The following is a 20255-nucleotide window of genomic DNA, read 5'->3' as shown; positions in this document are numbered from 1 at the left end:
TAAACTTTGCTTTCTGTGGTTTCTAAACGCAAAGTAATCCTTGTTCTCCTCTGAGGAAAGAGATGTAATATCAGAGGTAATGTTACACTGAAATTTCGCTTTGCTGAGACCAAGATATTTATCAATTACAACCCAGCAGAACATTTGCTAGTATGATGTTGCCAGAGTTTAAATAATTAAAAATGAGTTGTCTTCAGCAAATAAATAAAGTACACCTAATGGAGCATTATGGAATATCCTTTCTGTTCATTACCTCTTTGGTCCTAAAACTCAGTCACTTCCAATGGCTCATTCAGGCTTTTTGGAAAATTGTCATGATACGAGTGCAACACCTTCCTCCTGATTGCAGTGGAGTAGTAGATTTGGAAAGGAATAACAATCTGAATTGCAGTGAGTGCTAACTTTTACTCCATAAAACTGTAACTAACTGAATTGAGGGCAACCAGGGACAGAAATATCTTTGTGGAAGCTGCTGGTTACTTCCATTTCAATTCAGGTTTGCAGTGGGGCAGAGTTCAAATACATCTAACATGTTTTCTTCAGTTCAACGGGAAACTCAGTTGTCATGGTAGAGCCAGTTCCATCCAACTTTTACATAATAGCTAAGTGGTTAGAGCAGCCACCTCACCTCACTTCTTCAGTTCTTATTTCAGAGAACTGTGCCCTTTCATTTAGGTTATGAAATATCTGAGTGCTAATGCTCTCCAGTATGCTCTTGGAAAGTTGTTTTTTGCACATTTAGGAATGCAGAAATCTGAGGTCTAAAGAAGAGCAAGGAGAAGAATGCCTGATCCTGGATTGTAATCGGTTACACCTGCAAGCAGGGGTGGAAGATGCTTTTCTTGGGTTTTGTACCCAGAATTCCTTCAGTTTTACTGAATTGTAGAGTGGTGCAGATGCTAAACAATCTCAGTGCAGATTTCCTTTGTATCTTACTTGCGCTTTTAAAAATCTAATTGTGGAAGAAGTAACCACACCCAAATTCATCTTGCTGTGTGACAGGCAGATCATAGTATGATCAAATTCACTGTAACCATTCTGTGCAAAAATAGCAAAATGCTTTTTATTTTGTCCCTGGTGTTTGGCTAGAGCTACATCTTCTTTAGGCATAATTATCAGTAGCACTGAATACAATGGCTAATGTTTTAATGACATAAACATGGGAACTCTTGTACAATTTGTACAAATGCATTTTTAGGGAAAAATGAGGGTATGAGATGTAAAGGGAATAAGTATAATAACAGGTAACTTTATGTAGCAACAAATAAGGTGAAAAGGAATAATGAAAAATACATCCACCCTTGTCTGAATATGACTGTGAGCTATTTTAATGGGAAATTTTAACAGAATTGGAAAAAAAAAAGAGAGAATAAACCCAGTGTGTGAATTATTAAAATAATCAACCCCCAATTTGCTTCAATTAAATACTTAGAGATGCTCCCAATGTTTTGATTAAGAAAAAAAATTAGAAAGTTTCTTATTCACCTTAGCAGGCAGCTCTGCAAAATGGAAGGTCCCTGTGCTCCTCTGAAGCCATTTAATGCATATGTGAGCGTGGATTCCCAGAACTATCTATAATGCATATAGTGCTTTCTTCTCTCAGTGGCTTTTTTTCCCACTCTCTTTACGTCATTTGCCATTTGTGAGGGTTGCCAGGGTAATGACCAATCATCCCTGGAGAGATGCCTGCTAGTAAGGACAACATAGGCTTTCTCTTTTTTGGTATTCTGCAGTATGTATTTGAGAGCTATTCTAGCATCGAGATTGCAGAACTTTTGTTTAGTTAGCAGGGAGGGAAAGTTTACAGAGTATGAAATAACAGCTGACAACTGTTGAGGTAAGTGAGGAATTTTCTATTTTATTAACTATCCTGTCTGGATTTATTCAAAGCATTGAGCATCATTATTGTGTTGTTGTTGTTGTTGTTGTAGTTGTTTTTGTTATACATGTAGCTGACCTTGAAATTAGAGATGTTTTGCCTAATGTGAACAATGAAATCTTAGTAGTGCTGCATATACAGGAGGGCAGGATTCTCTTCTCTTTGTAATTATGAACCCCACAGCCTCTCTCAGCGCTGCAATCACCATATACATCCACTCACCCCCAAAATATTTGCAGAAGAAATAATTAAGAATAAGAAACCCACAGAGTGTTGTAATGCAGATTTCAGAGCATGAAGTGTGGTTGCAGATGGGAAGTTCTGGATACTCTTCATCGTGCTGCATGTGTAAATTAGGCCACATCATCTGGGAACTGAAAATCCAGAAAGGAGTCCTGTTCCATAGGGTGCTGAAGATGTTGAACTCCTGTTTGTTTTTAAATGTTGCCTGCTGAATAGCCACTTGCAGGCTCACAGGTGACTCTTTGTCAGCTATGGACAATGAGAAAATAGAGCCTTCAGGCTGCAAACCTTTTTTCTGGCACTGGGATCAGTAGTGTAAGCTGGTGGTGCTCATTGCCTCACAGAATGGGCCCAGGTTTTGTTCTTTTGCATGAGAAGGCACCTAAACAATGCATGAGAAAGGAGAAAAAAAAATCTATTCAGCAGTTCCAATGACCTCAGAAGTTTCTATGAAGTGTTTACGTGTAATCTGGGTTGTGATGGATGTGACTGAAGGGGTTGGTTTGGGATGGTTTCATTTGGTTTTTGTTGGTGCTGTTTTGAATGACCCCCCTTAGAATTCCTCTGGCACAGCTCCTTGTTTGTGTGATGGCTTCCTGGGAGACAAGGACAATTGATGAGGTGGTTGTATTGTTTTTCTGTAGAATTGCCAATATATCAAAGTTCAAATTAGTAACTGTCTCATCAGAATTACTGTTTGCTGCTTAATATATGTGCACCTACACACGTGCTTCACATCCTGGTAATCTGTCCTGATGGGCACAGTATATATCAACCAGAATAAATCATATATTTATTTTACTCTATTTTCTGCTTATTGCAAATTTATAAAGAGTGTAATTTTGACTCATGCTTTTCCCTAGTACAAAAATATATTGGGGCACTTAATTTAGCATGGTAAATTCCATTTGCTAAATTTTAGGTGTTGCTGTGTGTTCAGATGTGTTTATGATAGCTTTGCATTATCAAAACAACTGGAGCGCAGCAGTGAGTCTGGATGTGTATATGTGAGAGAGAAGAGAATTCAGAATGACAATTTTAAAAGTCTGAGAGGAAAATGATCTTTTCATCAGGCTGTTGAGAAAATATGTTTGTTCAGAAACTTTCCTCTTTCTAAAAAAACAGCATCTGTTTTTTGACATCTGTGTGCTGGGTATCACTTTTAATCAGTTTAGGATTTGAATAATATTAAATGCTTGCCCTGTAGAAGAAAAAAATCAGTAAGCTCAAAGAAAATATATTGTTATCTAATGTTTATCAGCATTCCATATGATTCCACTATTTATAGTAATCTGGGAAGCAGAACCTCAAAATGATAGTTTTGTATTATTCTAGGTGGTGTCTTTTGACAGAGAAATAACATGATGACATTTAGATAAGGCAGGTAATTAGGGAAGTAGGTTTTCTAATGAGAGATTCAGAGATAAACCTTCCTGGAGAAGATGGTGGGTAACAAACCTCAGTCCTTATCTTTCTGTCCACCTTTTCCCTGTCTGTCTGCTTCACCATCTCTCTTTACAGCTTGAAAATGCTCCATAGCTTATTGTGCAGAGAATAACTGCCAATAATTTGGGCAAGGTATCCGTGTCCCTGAGGAGAGGAATAATTGACAGCACAAACTGATCCACTGACAAAAAGTCAGGCTTCAGGCCAGGATGGGAAAGTATGGCACAGGCTGAAAACCAGGGGGAGGCTCATGAAAGGAGGGGGGACATGTCAGGATGGCAAAAGAGAAGCCAAAAGGAGAAGTCTCTCCAGGAGAGACTGAGACTGGCTGGATAAGTTCAAGAATGTCTTAAAACATTCAGTAGCCCAAACTCCTTATCCCTTGAGAAACAGAAAAAGGCAAAAAAGAAATGAAGGTGAATAGTCTTTGAGGGAGCAATAGTTTGTAAACACAGTGTATGACAAAGCAAATCACTACTGCTAACAGGATTGGTGCTATCTCTGCTCTGCACAGCTCAGCCTGAACTGTGGCCTTTGCTGCTGGAGGTCAGTTCTCCTGCCCTGACAGATTATTTTATGTGGTAGACATCATCTATCCATGATCTGGAATAGATTACATTTTTGGTTGGTTGGTTTGTAGGTTTTTTTAATGAGCAGTATCTCTCTGGATCTGTATCTCACAGGAATAATGTGAGTTTTAATTTATGACTGTAGTGGTTAATGAGAACATCAGATGAAACATTTACTAACTCATTTTTATCAAACCAAAGCCTTATGGTTTTGCATTTTGTTATCACTGTATGAAATCCAGGCTGTTATTTCATTACCTGGGCCTGACTGTCCACTGCTATGAGTAAGCAAAGCTCAGTTGCTTTTGGGATCTGGTGATGTAACTCCAAAACTCTGGTGTGAAGTCATGGCATGTGTGTTCTCAGAGCTTTAGAGAATAATTTAATTGCATGAACTTAGTTAAAGTGGCCCCAGAAGACACAGAATAGTTGCAATGTAAATGTTTTGTTTTATACTGTCAGTTACTGGCATTTTTAAAAAAAAAGAGTGGTGAAAATGTCCTTCATCATCCATAACTGCAATTCAGAAACACAACAAAGGCATGCAAAAGGAAAGTTACTGCTGCTTGCCCAGCAATATGCACAGTTAGGACAGGCTGAAATTTGGGAAATGTTACAGCATTTCCAGTGTGTCTTTTAAAGTGTGTGGTAAGGTTCACTTTAAACAAGTACTGAGAGAGAAAATGTCTTGTGGTTTAAGACAGAAGTGGTTGATAGAAGATGGGCATTTTAGAGCACTTTACTAAAAGCTTCCAATTTATAATTTTAGTCCTATGTTCAAAATATTTAACTTGAGTTTCATTGCACATCCGTAGGCTGTAGTTTCAAAGACAGATGCTTTTGAACATTACATCACTTATTGCTGAACTGTTTTGTAGCTGCTGTGTGATGGCAGACAAGTCCATTAAACACTTCAGGGCTTGTTTCTTCCCCTGTGTGAACTGGGATTAGTAGTATTTGCCTTATAAGACTAAGGGTGTTCCTGTTATTCTTTGTGTAGTGTTTTGAGTAGCCATGTTGTCCAAGGCCTAGTTCCTTAGATATGCAAACTACTGCAGCACACAGCCCTCTGAGACCCCCCCAGTTCATCCTGTTTTTCTGTTGTAGTTACAAGGTCAGGTTGAAATAATCCCCATGGTTATAAGAGCTTGTATGAAAAAAAACTTTCCTGGAGAGCAACATCTGTTATCTGGTGGTATTAGTGATTCAAAGGAGCTCTTTGGGAAGAGAATTCAGTCTGTCTCACATGAAGAGGATGACTCAGTAATTCACATTGGGAAAGAGAAACATTCTGCAGGCCTCACAAATGTGATTCTGGAGACTCATTACAGGCATTATTGTGTGCTTTTGTGAAGCTCCTGACACAGCGCAATGCCAGCGGCTTCTGGCAGCCACAGCCCTGTCTCCAGCAGCAGCAGAGATCCTAAACCATGCTCAGTGCCAGGGCTGCACACAAACCCTCCTTCCCTGCCACTCCGCAGGGCAGCACGTGTGGCTCTCATTTCTCACAGCTGGGATAAAGCAGGGTTAGGGTGAAACAGCAAAGGACAGTATGAACTGTTCTGTGCATGGCAGGACTCACCACACACCTCATTTACTGGTCAGTAATTAACAGCTCTGAACACAGCTTGGGCTCACTTGGTCAGAGAAATTGCATTCCTTTGATAGGCTCTGGGCACACACATCAAATTTCATGAGGATTTCATTTTATTTACCGTTTTACCTAAAATTTGAGCCAAATTCAGCCCCCAACTGCCCTTGCTGCTTGATGCCCTCAGGTGAAAGCAGCCTCACATTCTCACCTGGGTGAGTGAACTGGCATCCTGCAGGTCGTGGTGGGACTTGTGGCTCCACACCTGCCTTGTGTGCCTGCCCAGCCCTGTCTGCTTCCACAGAGGCTCTGAGCAAACAACGCCCTGCACAGATGGAAGTGCTCAGAGGTGCCATGTAGTAACATTATGTGGAAAGCTCAGGACCTGAAATATTTACAGCTTAATTGACTGCAATTCCTATTGACTTCCATGGGTGTTTTATTCAATTAGGGACTGCAGAATTTACATCACTGCCTCTGGCTTACATCATTGCAAATATTATTGATGCTTATAAAGCTTTTGGGGATCTTTCAGGCTTTTAGTCCACAAAGTGACTAATGTGAAAGTCTTGCTCAGGGGTTAGAGGAGTATTTATACCCATCTCATCTTTCATTTACTTATTCCTGAGTTTCTCCGTGCTAGTCCTTTGGGAATTCTCATAAAAAATCTGCAATTCAACAAAGAGGGGGAAAGCAGAATTGTCTCAATGCAGCAAGAGTCAAGTTTCACTTTGAACATTAGAAGTGCACCTTTCTTATTTTCTTGCCTAAAAGGTAAAAGTGAATCTGATTGATTTTAATCTCATAAAGCGATGAAATTAAGGCACAGTAAATTTAGAATGAATATTGAGGAAAATTAACAGTTTCCCAGGGGTGAGTAAGAATACAGGGACTGGAATTTAAAACTATGCAGATTGGAGCACCAGAAATTCTGACAAAAAGAACTGACTCAAACTGGTGAGAAGGGTCAGGGTAGCTTGAAAAAATTTTTACCTTTCTGATCTAAATGTGCTATGAACCAATGTTGGAGTTACTATGTGAGTAGCACTAGCAGGCTCTGTGCAAATTAATTATGACCTCAGCCTCTGGCTACAGTAGAAATATGGATAATATAAAAATCCTTATGCTGGCTCTGTGTTAGGCCTGGAGAGAAAAGGGATACAGCTTCTCCTTTTCATTCAGTGCTTTGGGGAAAAGTGGTGAGTAACCATTTCACATGTACTGTGTGCATTTGCATTTCATACTTCTTTTTATCCAGAAACACCAATGAAACACCTAGAAATATATATTTATGTATTTATATATATGTATGTGTGTGTGTATGTATGGAAGTAAATAAAAACAAAAGATGGCACAAGCAGTTTTAGGACATGTGGTAGAAATTTGATTGCATTTCAGACAATATTCTTACTACAGACCTTCCCAGAGAATTCTGCAGGAAGAGCTAGGAAAGGTCATACATATATAAGATGCATTGTTTTAGGTCTGTTTTAGCAAAATTGGAGAAATGCATCTGTGGCAAATTTGATACAATTTCCAGGTAGAACAATGACTTTTTTAATTCTGTTGTGGTAGCTGAAGTCAAATTGGACATAAAAATAAATGTAAACTCCTTATAGAAGGCTTTTTTTTTTGCAGCAGAGAACACAATAAATGTTATCTGTCAGGGAAAGAAGCAGGCTATTTAAATTCAGGCAGCATAGCATCTTCAGTTGGAAGAGCTATTTTTAACGTCAGATGTAGCTTAATTTAGAAACTGAGCAGTCCAAGTCCCTTTTTTTTCCCCACTTCTCCGACTGGAGATTTTTTATAATGATTGTAGATACCCTTGTGTGATGATGCTGAATAGAATGAGAAGTACATTATCCTGAGCTTCAAGGTCATGAAAATGCACATCTAAACAAAGCAGCTTTGTGGCAATATTGGCATACACGTGTAAACTCAGAGACCAGATGAGATCAATGCACTGTTTTCTAAGCATAAGGGCCACTTTGGCAAATTGCCAGGAGGTTGCATAGAATTTTCATATCCATTTATGCAAGATCTTACCCAGATCTGTATTATTTTGTGTAGGAAGTGCTGTAATTGCATATAGTCCTATACAATGTGTGATAAAGAGAGTGTAAATTCCAGTGGTTTCTAAGGCAGAAATATTTATGAGAAATCTGGCAGTGATTTCCTGCATTGATTTTTCTGAGCCAGCTTCTTGTATTTGGCTTTGTTTGCAAGTTAATCACAAGAATTGAGAAGCTCATTTCGTTATAGAAGATATTCAGAATTAAGAATTGCAGATTTGACTCTATTAAGTGATTACAGGCTTTTTAATGTATTCAGATTCAGAATATGAAAAAATCCTCTCACAAATGGAAGTACTTCCAAGATGGCTTGTTGCAAACACTCTTCTTGCATAATTGCATACTCTATGTCACTCAGCATTCATCGGGTGAATTGCAGCAGCATTTCAGCATAAAGCTCAATTCGAGCTGGATTTTACACTTTACCTGTTCAAGCTCAGCCAGGAGAGATTCTGAAAGCTCTTCCAGTTGCATAACAATAACAAGGAGTGGAGAGAGACATGTGCCATTGCGACAGAAATAATGGGTTATTAATAAGCTGAATGTGACATGGGAATGTTGGCTCTATTTCTGAGCACTGTGACACCTTCACCATTAACTCCTGAGCACACACAACTTTGCACTGAAATTTTGCTTGAAGGGTTGAACGTTTGTGCACGTACAGAAAAGAGAAAATTTTCTGTAGTCACCTAAAATCCTGCAATTATATGTGAAAGCTTCTGCTGCCATTTATTCTTTAACTTATGACAGCTAAAATTAGAGGCTTTCATTCCATTGTTTTTATACACCGGGTAGTGTGATGTAATGTAGAAAGAACATCATAAAACAAGTTAGAAATGTAGAGTTGTAATCATTAATGTTCAATGGAGGCTAAAAGGAAATGTCATTTAGAGGCTGGACTACTGCTGAATTGCCTACTTTGGACAGGGATTCTTTCATCTTCCTCTGAAACATTTGTTTTTGAGGAATGCTCCTTTCCTCAATGCTCCTGGCTACCTTCTATGGGAGGGAATCTGGAGTTAGCACGGAAGCTGTTAGAGCCATTGGACCCTGCTGAGGGGTTTCCTTAATTCTCTGCTGGCCACACAAACCTGAATCAAGGCTGAATTTAGTCTCTGGGAGGCATTTTAGTGGTGCTATCAGACCAGGAAATTCAGAGTGTGACGCACAGTTTGGATTGGGAATGTGAATTCACAGCCCTTTCTTAAAGAGGCTTTTCTTTATAGTAAAGCAGATATATTGCAGCAGCATTTGCTGACGTGTTTCAGCTTTCAAAAAGGAATGTGTTTTTCTCATCAAAGACTTGATCTGAGGCTTGTAGCAAAAGAAGCATTCAGCACATACACTTTCTTGTTTTAGGTATGTTGGTATGCTGTCAAGAGGCAGGATTCAGTTTGCCTGTTAAAGAAGTTTAAAAAAAGACTAAAACCCATCCAAAAGAGCAGGGGGGTTGTCAAGAAAAAGCTGAAATCTTACAGAATAGAGGGCAATATTTTTGGTCTTACAGAAATACAGGGTATACTCAAAATGAATTTCTGAATGGCTTTATAAAATTGAATCAGCTTGACAATAAAACTGCCCATTTGTATCTGCTTTGTTTTCATTCAATTTGTAGTACAGAGGAAAACTGAGAGCAAATAGTAATTCTATTTTCAGGCATTCAGACTCTTAAATAGCAAATTTCTTTGAAGAAATATGGTAACTCGCAGATGATGAGGTAGGTTTCAAGTGAAGCTTGGATTTGTCACAGAGCAGCACTAGAGTAGTCAGTGACATAAAGGAGGTTGTAGCGAGGTGGGTGTTGGTCTCTTCTCCCAAATAATGAGTGACAATAAAAGAGGAAATGGCCTCAAGGTGCACCAGGGGAGCTTTAAACTGGATATTAGGAAGAGTTTCTTCAAGGCAAGGATTGTCAAGTCCTGGCACAGGTGCCCAGGGCAGTGGATGAGTCACTACCCCTGGAGGCACTTAAAGGATGTGGAGATGTGGCACCTGGGGACATGCGTTAGTGGGGACTTGGCAGCAGTAATTTAAAGGTTGGACTCAATGATCTTAGAGGTCTTTTCCAACCTAAAAGATAATAATTAGTTTTTATTTAGTAGTTTTCATCCACGGATCTCAATGTGTTTTATAATGAAGGTCAATCACATGCATAATGTACTGACTCTTTCATAAGAATTTTGTTATAATTTTTCTGTTCAAAAAGTTTAAGCCACTCTTCTGTGTCAGGAAAATGTATCAATGTGTTCTATGCCCACAAATCACAGTAGGAAGGACAAGCAGTGGACTGGAGTTTTTATTAATCAGTGTGCTGTCTTCTCCGAAATGGGAAATTATTTTATCAAAGTGTGACAAATTACAAGTAAATAAACTGGTGTTCAGGTGAGGTCCAGGAGACTGACAGTCACTGTGTGTCTATAAAAATGCAGTGTGCTGTTCATGTAAAAGGATTTCCACGAATCAGGATGAAAGCAGTCCTCAAACCTACGTAGACATTGTCATCCCATGCTCTTTCATCTTGGAGGAGATGGTCACAGGCACGGAACTAAAAATAGTCACATGTAAGAGCGCGTGCTCTCGAGAGGGGATCAAAGGCTGAGGTGCTGTTTAGGCATGCAAACAACCAGAAGTATCAGAGCAGGAAGAGTGTGGTTGAACCAGTTACTGCTCCGATAAAATCTGCTGCTTTAGCTTCAGCCAAATTTGTGATAGGAACAGAGATGGGGTGCAGAGGCTCGGGGAAAGAGACGTGTAAGGCAGTTCCTATTGCCTAACCTTGTGTGCCTAACACAGGTGCCTAAATGAGGAAGGCAATTTTTTCTGGGCTGTTGAAAAATTAAATACAGAGGATGTTATTTCAGAAAGTAACTCAGAGTCCATGAGTATGGTTTCTGCTCTGAAGCACCTCTGGAGGAGCCGGACACCCCTCAGTGGTTTTGTGGGAATCTTGGGTGAAGTGCCTGCCCCGAGCCCCTGGGCTGGTGTTAAACACAGCCACTACAATGGCAATTTTGTACCCAAACTGACAATGTTCTTTCCTTGGGAAACTTCCTTTTTCCCTCAGGCTTCTCTTTCTGCTCTTTGTATGACACACAGACCTCGTGTGTGGAGGCTGAATCATTTGTATGAAGGACAGAGTTGATCTTAGCACTTTTAACCAAGTCAGAGACTCTCCTCTATGTTCCTGCCTAGACATGTGAGGTTATATCTCTAATCAGGGTTAACTTTTATAAAAGCCCCTGGCAAAATCATAACTCATGTTGTTTAGATCAATAGCATCTCTGAAAAACAGAGCAAGTTCATTGCCAAACCAAGAGCAATAACCATATCTGATATAATAAGACAGCAGTATTTACTAGGAAAGGAAGATATGTAAAATTTGGCTTTTCATTAAAACAGATTGCTTTTTTGTAACTTAAAAAAGAATTTTTAAAATTTATTGTTAGAAATACAGTTTTCAATTTAATTGCTGAAAATTTTGCATCCAGGGCCTAGCTTTGGAAGTTCTTTGCAGCTGACTTGCAGCACTATTAACACTTCTCATGTTTCTCTGTTGCACTTGTCTTGTTTAATACCAGACAAGGAGCCGTGTGGGTGACAGCTCTATACCAACAAATCCTAACAGGCAGATGCTATGATTTGATCCTGATATTCACTGTATGTTTTACTTAGTGCTGCAACCAGGAATTAAAAATATGAGCATGTGCTTTTTTCCTGTATATTTGTCCATAAAAAAGTCTGACCTGGTGTAACATAATAGTGATAGGAAGCTATTTTTAGACCAAATGAAGCAGGAGAACAATGACAATAATATGGTTCATGGTACAAGAAAGCTGACATTGGCTGACATTCATCACCAGATCTTGCATCAGCATCCACCATCCCTAAATAAAGCAGTAAGAAGAAACTTCCTCCTCGTGTTAAGTGGCCCTCTATAGAGAGGAGATCCAGTTCAGCTGATAGTGCCAGCAGGAAGTGTGTGCAGTGTTTACAGTCCGGGTGGCAGTGTCAATACTCACTCCTTGAGGCAGCTGGCCAGGGGCACCTCCTGTGCCTGAGCCTGGCCGAGGTGCCAGGGGGCAATCCCAGAGCCAGGGAAATCCAAGGAAGAGCAGAGAGCTCTCACGAGCAGCCTTGGGAGTGACCAGGAATGCTGGGGACAGGGACCAAGGGACACTCTGCAGAGCAGGGCACTGCTCACAGGGCCCAGCCCAGGGGCTGCTCTGGCTCTCACACAGCGCTGGGCACTGCCCCACAGCTGAAACCACTTTTCCTTCCTTATGAAGTTCAACAAGGACAAATCTATGCTCTTGCACCTGGGAAAACATCCAGGGTGAGCTTCCTCCACTTACCCAGCAACTGATACCCCATAGGAAGCTGGGTTTGAATTTGGAAGTGGAGGTGGTGAACACAAGAACTGTGAGCTGGCTAAAGTTCTGTTCCAAAGAGAGTGGCAAGGCTGGAGAAATGTTGCTAGTGGCGTTTCTCTGGGTCTATTTAATATATTTACCAGTGTGGTGAGGAGAAATTCCTGGGTAAGACACATTGGGAGGCACTGCCAATGTTGAGGAAGACTGAGTTGATGTTCAAAAAGCATTAGGCTAACTTTTTTACCAGCTTGCTGGTGATGTCATATAAATAAGTCTCATACTGTCCAAACCAGATGCTCTGGGTTCAACAATAACCTCACCTGTTACCTGGGGCTTTGTGAACTGGAAGTAGCATGGGTGGGAACAAACCTGAGTGCACTTATCAGTGGAAGGATGAATGTGATAATACATTGGAATATAATTGAGGTAGAAAACATAATGCAGTCCTGGAAGGTGAGAGGTTTTTAACAATCTGAAGGAAACACTGGTATTGGTACCATCTTACAAGGAGTGTTAATTTCTCTAGAATATTTCTACAGTTGGGTGTAGCTATTTTCAGAAAAATTAACCTAAATGTGAGAGGTGTAAAGCAGAGCTATATGATAAGCAAGGGAATGGAGCTTCGTCTTTTGAAGGGAAATTAGAAATGCCTCGTGTACCCAACCAAATGGAGGTTTCTAGAGTGATGAATCATTAAACACACTGGAAGCAAATACTGGTGAGTGGAAAGGTTCAGTGTCCATGATCACTGTAGCCTCTCTGCTGAGATCACTGACAAAGCTGAACTGCCATTTGTTGCCTGTTCAGTGGCTTTCTTTGTGAGGTGCATGGTGGACTGGTGTTAATTCCAAAAGTGCACAGAAGTTTTGCACGTGACAGTGGCAGGAGGATGGCCAGTAAGGCTGTGCTTTTATTAGCACTGCACAAAGTACTCAGCACCCTCAAAAAACAAATGCCATTTTTCAAATCTTGCCTGCAGATTACTTACGAGAGAGATTTCTTTAGCTGAGAGGAGCTTCCTCCTGGTCGGTGTGTCTGAGCTGGGCCGTGGTGGTGTCAGTCCCTCAGCCCTGCCTGTGAGCCTGAGCTCAGTGAGCTGAGCTGGCTTTGGCTCGGGAGGGCTCCGTGGGTGCGGAGTGTGCTGACATCACAGCCCCGAGGGTGTCACTTATTAGCTGCTATGAATAGTTACAGGCAAACACCGAATAGAAAAATCAAATGTCTGCTTAAACCACCACTGCATGGGGAGGCAAAGAGCTTGAGCTCAGCTGAGGGGCTTTCTGTTCAAAGGCAAGGGCAGCAGCGTTGGGCATCACCCCGGTGCAGGGGATGCTTTAGGATTTGGGAGCTGGGAGAGCCCACAGAGACAAGCTCATCCCTGGTGCAATTCCAGAACTGTCATGGTAAGTGAGCTTTTTATGTTTATTTCCCACTGTTTAGGTTATCTAATCTGAGTGATCTGTGTTTTGCAGTCCTTACTGTAACTGTGGGATTCATGAGAACCATGTCAGTGTTACTGCCAGTTTAATCACAGCTCTTTTAAAAGATAAAACACAAAGCAATGCTAATTTTGCAAAATGAAGTGTTCAAGGTTAAGAAATCATGTACAGTAAAAACTACATGTGGACATAGATGGTGCCTCCAGTCTGCAAGTTCAGGAAAGTATCCAGCTCATCCTGTTTTGGGGCTATTTGGCATAAATGTTACAACCTTGGGGCCTTGATTACAGATTTATGAGCTAAGACAGGCCTGAGGACAGAGGTCACATTTTCAGGTTTTAACTTACTTCCAGTTTTGTAAGGCAAACTTCTGTTTAATATTTCTGTGGTATTAATAAGGTGTTTCAGATATTAAACTGTTCCAAATTAAGGTTGATCTAATTAAAAGGAAGCACATATAAATACAGAAGCAATATAAGGTGAAAGTTAAGATTAACACAGGACTGGGTGTCTCACCGCCTTTGAAAATCTCATCTTGGTTTTTTATACTAATTAGGCCATGCACAGAAATGTTCAACTAGGTCTGTCAATGCTCTTAGGAGATCTTCTAACCTGAGCTACTCCTGGCAATATTTTTTTGCACTTCTTAAACTGTATAAAGGCAGACAGGGGTAGAAATATAAAGCTGTGACTGTCCCAGACAAACACCAGAGATTCTCATTACGAGTTACAAGCTGTCCTGAAGCTCCCTTGGCCCAAGTATAATCTTTGTCTCAGCCCTTGGTACTCACCCACACCAGCTTCATGGTGATTCAAAGCCATCAGAAAGCACTTGTAACTATCACTGGTCCCCTTAGCAGGGAGGACAACCTGTTCTCCCTCCAAATTTGGCACCTGGCCTCAGCCTGATCCTGCAGAGCCTGACTCCTGGCTGTGGCAGCCCCTGAGCCTTGCCCAGAGGGAATGAGGAGCCTGATGGATGTGCTGCTGCAGGATGTCAGAGTGTGCTAATGAAGCAACAGATCCATTACAGCATTTAGCCATTTTGCAAGATCCAATTACAGGAACTTTGTGAAGTATAAAATAGTTTGATTTTACCCTGTGCTTAGACCATAAAAGATGATGTCTCTAAAAGATGCTGTCATCCCATCATTATTTCTGTGTGCTGATCCATCTGTGTTCAGATTTGTTTAGAACTAGGATTTGATTCTGCCCTATTGATTATCAGTTTTTTGTAAATCTGTTTGACAATTGTTACGGGTAAAGATGAAGAATCCCTGGGTATTCTGCTTGCAGGGTGTGACATGTAAAGTAGAAGATTTTCTTGCAGATCAGAAGGAAGGACTGAGGTAGGATTTGTTGTCTAAAATTACATTGTATCTGTTATGTAGGAATTCAGACAGTGATTGTGATAGTTCCTTTTGTCCTTTAAAAATGAGAATTTGTGACTCAAAAGGTGCTATGCTGTCAGTCAGAAAATTTTTCCATTATACTGAATCTTATTTTTAATGGTGTAATATCCTGTTCTTTTAGGTGCAAGTGTGGTGTTTTGAATGCAAACTGATTTACAGTCATTTTCTTCAGCCTGCGAAACAGGCAACAAAAAAAAAAAAAGTAAGAAATTCTATATACAGTGTTAGGGTAAAAGGGTAATATATAATATAATAATAATAAAAATAGAGGAATATTTCCTCATTCCAAGGGTCTGTGAGTTTTATTTTTTTTAGGAAGAGGACTATGTTTAGGTGACTCTTACCTGAAGGAGCAGCACCTTTAAAGAGAATTATAATAAGAAATAGAAATACAGGGAAGCTTTTATGAAATAAAGTGCATATGGCTCTTAGCATGTGGCCAACTTCTTGTTTAGAAGGATTTCATGCTGCATTCATTTTTCCTTGCTGTTTCCCCCGAGGGCTGAGCGTCGCTGTCTCCTGCAGACAATGCAGCAACGCCCTGGTTTTGTACTGGTGAATGATTCTTACACTCACAAGCTGTGTCAGTGTTCCAGAGCATTGCATTGTTCTAGCATGCATTTATCTGGATTTTCTCATAAAAGGATGATTCTCTCTGCTCTGGGGGATGCCATCAGGGATAAAGGCTCGTGCAGTAGCACAAACAGCTGAGATCTTGTGGCAGACTTCGTGTCTGCTTGATGCTTTCCCTGATGGCCTTGACACCCATTTTAATGTCAGTAGGGGAAATAGCCTTTGCCAAATGTGATTTTCTGTTGGAATGCTGGCAAAGGGGTGCTGATGTGGCATAAACTTCTGCAGGTGGTGGCACTGTCTCTGTCTCCTTGTTCTGTTTTCAAGGCTGAATACAGAGGTGTATTCAAGAGGTAGAAGTACCTGAGCCTTGTGGCCTCTGACTTCAGCTGAGCAGTCAGACCCTGTCCTTTGCTTTTCTGTGTGCAAATGGACCTGCCATGTATGGGAATGATCTCAGCTGAAATTGAAGCAGTGTAGAAAACAAACTGGGTACATGTCTGTGAATGGATCTACTTGATTTTTCGTAAAAAATACAAGAATGGTGGATCTAAATAATCAACAGAATTAGGGTAAAAATCTTTGTAAAACACCTGTGGAAGTCCATATTAATCAGTATTACATGTCCCAAACTCTATCCCATTGAAATGGTGAACAATTCAACAGAATATATTTCTGGAATGTACTTAGATGCAATAGCAGGAAGCTGAGCCCAGATAGAGTCAGGCTGGAAATGAGGCATGTGTGCATTAGGTGGGTCACTGGCATGCCTGCAGAAGAAACCTGATGTTTCACATGCACAGTAAGCTGAGGGCTTGTCCACATAAGACTACACACATGTAATCCAAATTAATATTGCTAAGTTAAGGGATCTGATGCACAAACTTCTCAGGGAATACATTTGACTGCTGCTGTAAAATGCCAGACTGAGAGGTCAGAATAATCTCTCTGGCTGGAAAATCCACTGATCCATAGCAATACCTCTGTTCTGTATGTGCACAGCAGACAGAGAGCAAAAAAAGGTTTTCATTCTACTGCAGAATAAAATATTAATGGTGCTGTCTCACCACAAAATTTCACAAAATTGTACAGTTAGATCGTGTCAAACGTTGGCTCATCACCAACACTACTTGCCATAAAATTTCTGACATCAGAAGAGTGACACCTGTATTGAAGTGAAATTTGAAGGTTCTCTAACATCTAAGTTTGTGAGATGGAGTCCTTAGCCACAGCAATCATGTTGTCAGCAGTGCTGTTTGTTTGAGTTAAGGCTGCAGATTGGATCTGGCTGTTGATGCTGATCCCAACTTATATGTAGGGCATAAACTGAATACATTACATTTCCTAACGTGCCCAGCTGGAATTCTCTGACGCAAACACCAAAGCTGAAGTAAATGGGAGCAGGCAGTTCTCAGCCCGAGGTGCCAGACCATTAGAAATTCCAAGTTTCTAAATGTAAATGTAGTATAGATATCCAAGCTTAAAGGTGTTTCAAAAATATAGCCAAAGATTTATATTATTGTGACAACACACTGGAATCAGCTATTACTGCTGACACTGAGCCAAACCCAGCAAAGGAGTCTTTTGATGTATTTCAAGAAACAAGTTTAGTGTCCTGTAACTGCATCTGTCACCACCATCCTCTCAGAAAAAACCCCTGAGAAGGCTGTTTTTGTTTTTTAATCGTTAACTCTGCACTGCTGTGCCTTCCTTCCTCTCTAAGCTTCCCTTTTGTGCAGATGAAACCTGGTGATGCAGTGTTTGCCTATGGGCGTCCTTTTTCCTGCGAACACAGAAAACCCCGAAGAACAAATAAACTGTTTAAGTTGCTGATCCTGCATGTTTGCAAATTCATTGGGAGATTTGGCTCACATGTAAGGACACAAGGATCCGGCTCCTAGGGAATAAACGTCAAAGAACATGCAAAGAAAAGCCTTGGTAGGCACTGGGACTGTAAGAACAAAGAGTGCTTCCAAACTGCAGTAGTAAAAACCACTGGGAAATGTGGGATAGTCTGACAGAAGTGGCAAGAATGATGGTTCTGAGTCAGGCACTGAATCAGGAAAAAAATAAAGAAATAAGAAAAGAAAAAAGAAAAAGAAAGAGGCTTGATCTAAGTGAATTAAAGCCACTTATATTCCTGGAAATGAATTATTTCCTCTTTATCAGAAAAAGGAAAAAAAGACAAAGAGGTTAAGAATGTAATTAGATATAGCAGAAAGAATTATATGGCAATTTCTGTCTCCCAGGCTTACGTTCAGGGCACAGAGCAAAACTCTGATACAGTGCCTGACTTCTGCAGTGTCTCAGCAGCAGTGCCTGTGCTGCCTATTTACTTTCCAGCACTTCCTCTCAGAGGCTTTCTTTTAGCCCATGTCCTCTGCAGGCCCTCAGAGGAAGCTCTGGGTATTATTCTGTGTCCAGAATAAACAGAAAGCACAGCACTGTCTTCTGTGCATAATCCCTGTGCTTCCCCTGTGAATTTACAAATGCAGCAGAAATAGCTGTGCTAGGAGGTCCCTCAGCACTGGGGGCTTGGTTCCCTGCTTTGTCAGGGACTTCAGGCATGTCCCTGACATCATTTACTGCTCACCTCACCGGGGCTCCAAGGAACTGCCAAAGCCTATGAAGCATCTCCCCTCTCTCCCATCCCAGAACATTTTCATTCCCTCATCTCTGCCTGGACACAGAGTGCCTGAGCACCGTGGCAGGGGGTGTTCTCAAGGCACACTGAGGTTTTGCCCAGTCATATGTCAGGGGGGAGCATCCTCCCACTGGTGTGACCACGAAGGAAGATGAACAGTGACTGCATTATGTCCTTCAGGAGATGGATGGAAGTGAGATGGGATATGGTTTTGTGAGCTGTGCTTCAGGGCCTGGCTCATCACTTGCATGACATTGCTGCATTTGTTCCCCGGTGTTTACAAACAGGATTAAATCAAGGTTGTAAACCAGAAAACTGTATTCATGCACTTTGTAGATTGATGACAGACAGAATAAATGTTAAAAAAGAGATCAGCTGCAATTAGTCTTTAAAGAACCTAATCACCAATATGAAATTGATAACCAAGTTTTCAAATAGTTAACCTCCTTCTGTCCCATATGCTCAATGTGTTGTGTTGTTTGTTTTTTAGTTTTGGGGTTTTTTAATGGATGGAAGCTGTTTGGATATAAATACAATAAGATTCAGTTATTCCTAAAACTTTATCATTTGATGACAAAAATCCATTTGCTCACGAATGCATTGAGGCTGCTGCATGGGGCATATCCAGACTTTGCCAATCATCAGAGAGGGGCTCAGTCATTCTTAATTGGCTGAAGGGTAGAAAAGGAGTGGGGCAACTTCCTGCAGACTTGCTTCTGGCTCTCCTGTATAATGCCTTGAAGTAGTTGATGCTGCTATATCACAGAGACCACCAGGTTAAATTGAGATTATAAAAACAACCCCAAAAGTTTTAAGGAGTTGCAAACATAATTCTCTTATTATCCCAAAGAAAGTTTATTTCTTGCCAGTTCCCTTGAGAGAAGAGTTAAAAATTGCCCTTTTATGGGAAGACAACTGCCCAAAAAATCCCCAGAAAAAGCAATCTGAGCATGGGCAGGGCTGGCTGGAGCCCAGGCAGTGGGACTGGGACTAGGAGACCCCTAAAACAAAACTGTGCAGCAGAAGCTGCTGCAGAGCTGCCCTGGCAGGTGCTGCTTGGCCTGTGGGATTCCAAGATAAAGCAAAGTGAACAGGAATGAAATTTTAAAAAGGCAGGGGAACAGTGGGAAAGGAAATATTCTTTACTTTGAATGCTGGAAAGATCAAACCCCATTGCATTGGTGCAGGGTTTTGAAGGATGTTTTGTCTTGGGCACCAACTCTCCCCCAGCCAGTTTAAGTCACCAGTGATGCCAATAACCAACCCCGTGCTTCCCTCCTCACACAGACACACATTTCTGGGCTCTTGCTCTTTAGACAGCAGTGAACCAACACTGCTAAAACACCATCTGTTTCTGTGTCAAGGGACCAGCTACCACTGCAGCCACCTCACTAAATCGCATTACAGCCCTCAGCCTAATGACATTTGTATAGATCTCCAGCTCTCTACTATTTGCCACTAATCAGGGTGGTCTGAAGATAATAATGCAGGGACATTACCCCATTTCTGCCTCTGCTACTCATTTCTGCAGTGCACACGCAAGCCAGCATGGCCTGACTTCTCCAATTCCTCCTGCTATATTTATATGTCTTTCTTTTAGCAGAAATAATTGAGGGATCAATGAGGTGACTGTGCCAGGTCTATTGCTCAACTCTCCACTTCCCTGTTGCAGTGGCATCTTGCAGGAAACTTGAAGATATCCAAAGAGCAGCCAAACCTCTTCTCATACTTGCTCTGAGAAGCTTACCCTGCCTGTGTAATGAGCACTGTTACATGATTGAGCCTTAAAAGATTAAATATCTTTTTGTTACATCCCAATGGAGACAATGTTAGGGTCCATCTTAGCACTACTGAGTGCTCATTTATTCTTTCTGTTTTAGCATTGCAAAAAAAATTAGGTAACGTTTCTTCCCTGTTACAGGTGCTTGAAACTGCAGTGAATTTCATTAAATGAATGGAATTATTTAGGATTTTAATCAATGGAGCTGCAGAATTTAACCAGCCATCTTAAAAC

The 20255-nt window shown here is 40.9% G+C and overlaps 1 protein-coding gene across 2 annotated transcripts in view; it reads left to right on the top strand.

Moving 5' to 3' along the window:
- Window positions 1-1770: 1770 nt before the first annotated feature.
- Window positions 1771-20255, top strand: part of GNB4 (G protein subunit beta 4) — a 58666-nt gene continuing 40181 nt past the window's right edge. The window contains exon 1 of one of the 2 annotated variants that reach the window (XM_064385331.1): window positions 1771-1837. The gene's annotated coding sequence lies outside the window, so the exon portion shown is untranslated. Of the gene's footprint in view, window positions 1838-13379; window positions 13577-20255 lie in introns of those variants that run through there. The other variant, XM_064385330.1, reaches the window with a different exon arrangement.

This window comes from Passer domesticus, chromosome 11 (assembly GCF_036417665.1).
Source record: "Passer domesticus isolate bPasDom1 chromosome 11, bPasDom1.hap1, whole genome shotgun sequence".
NCBI classification, from domain to species: domain Eukaryota; kingdom Metazoa; phylum Chordata; class Aves; order Passeriformes; family Passeridae; genus Passer; species Passer domesticus.
Note: the sequence above shows the minus strand (reverse complement) of the source record. Positions and strands in the feature narration are given on the sequence as shown.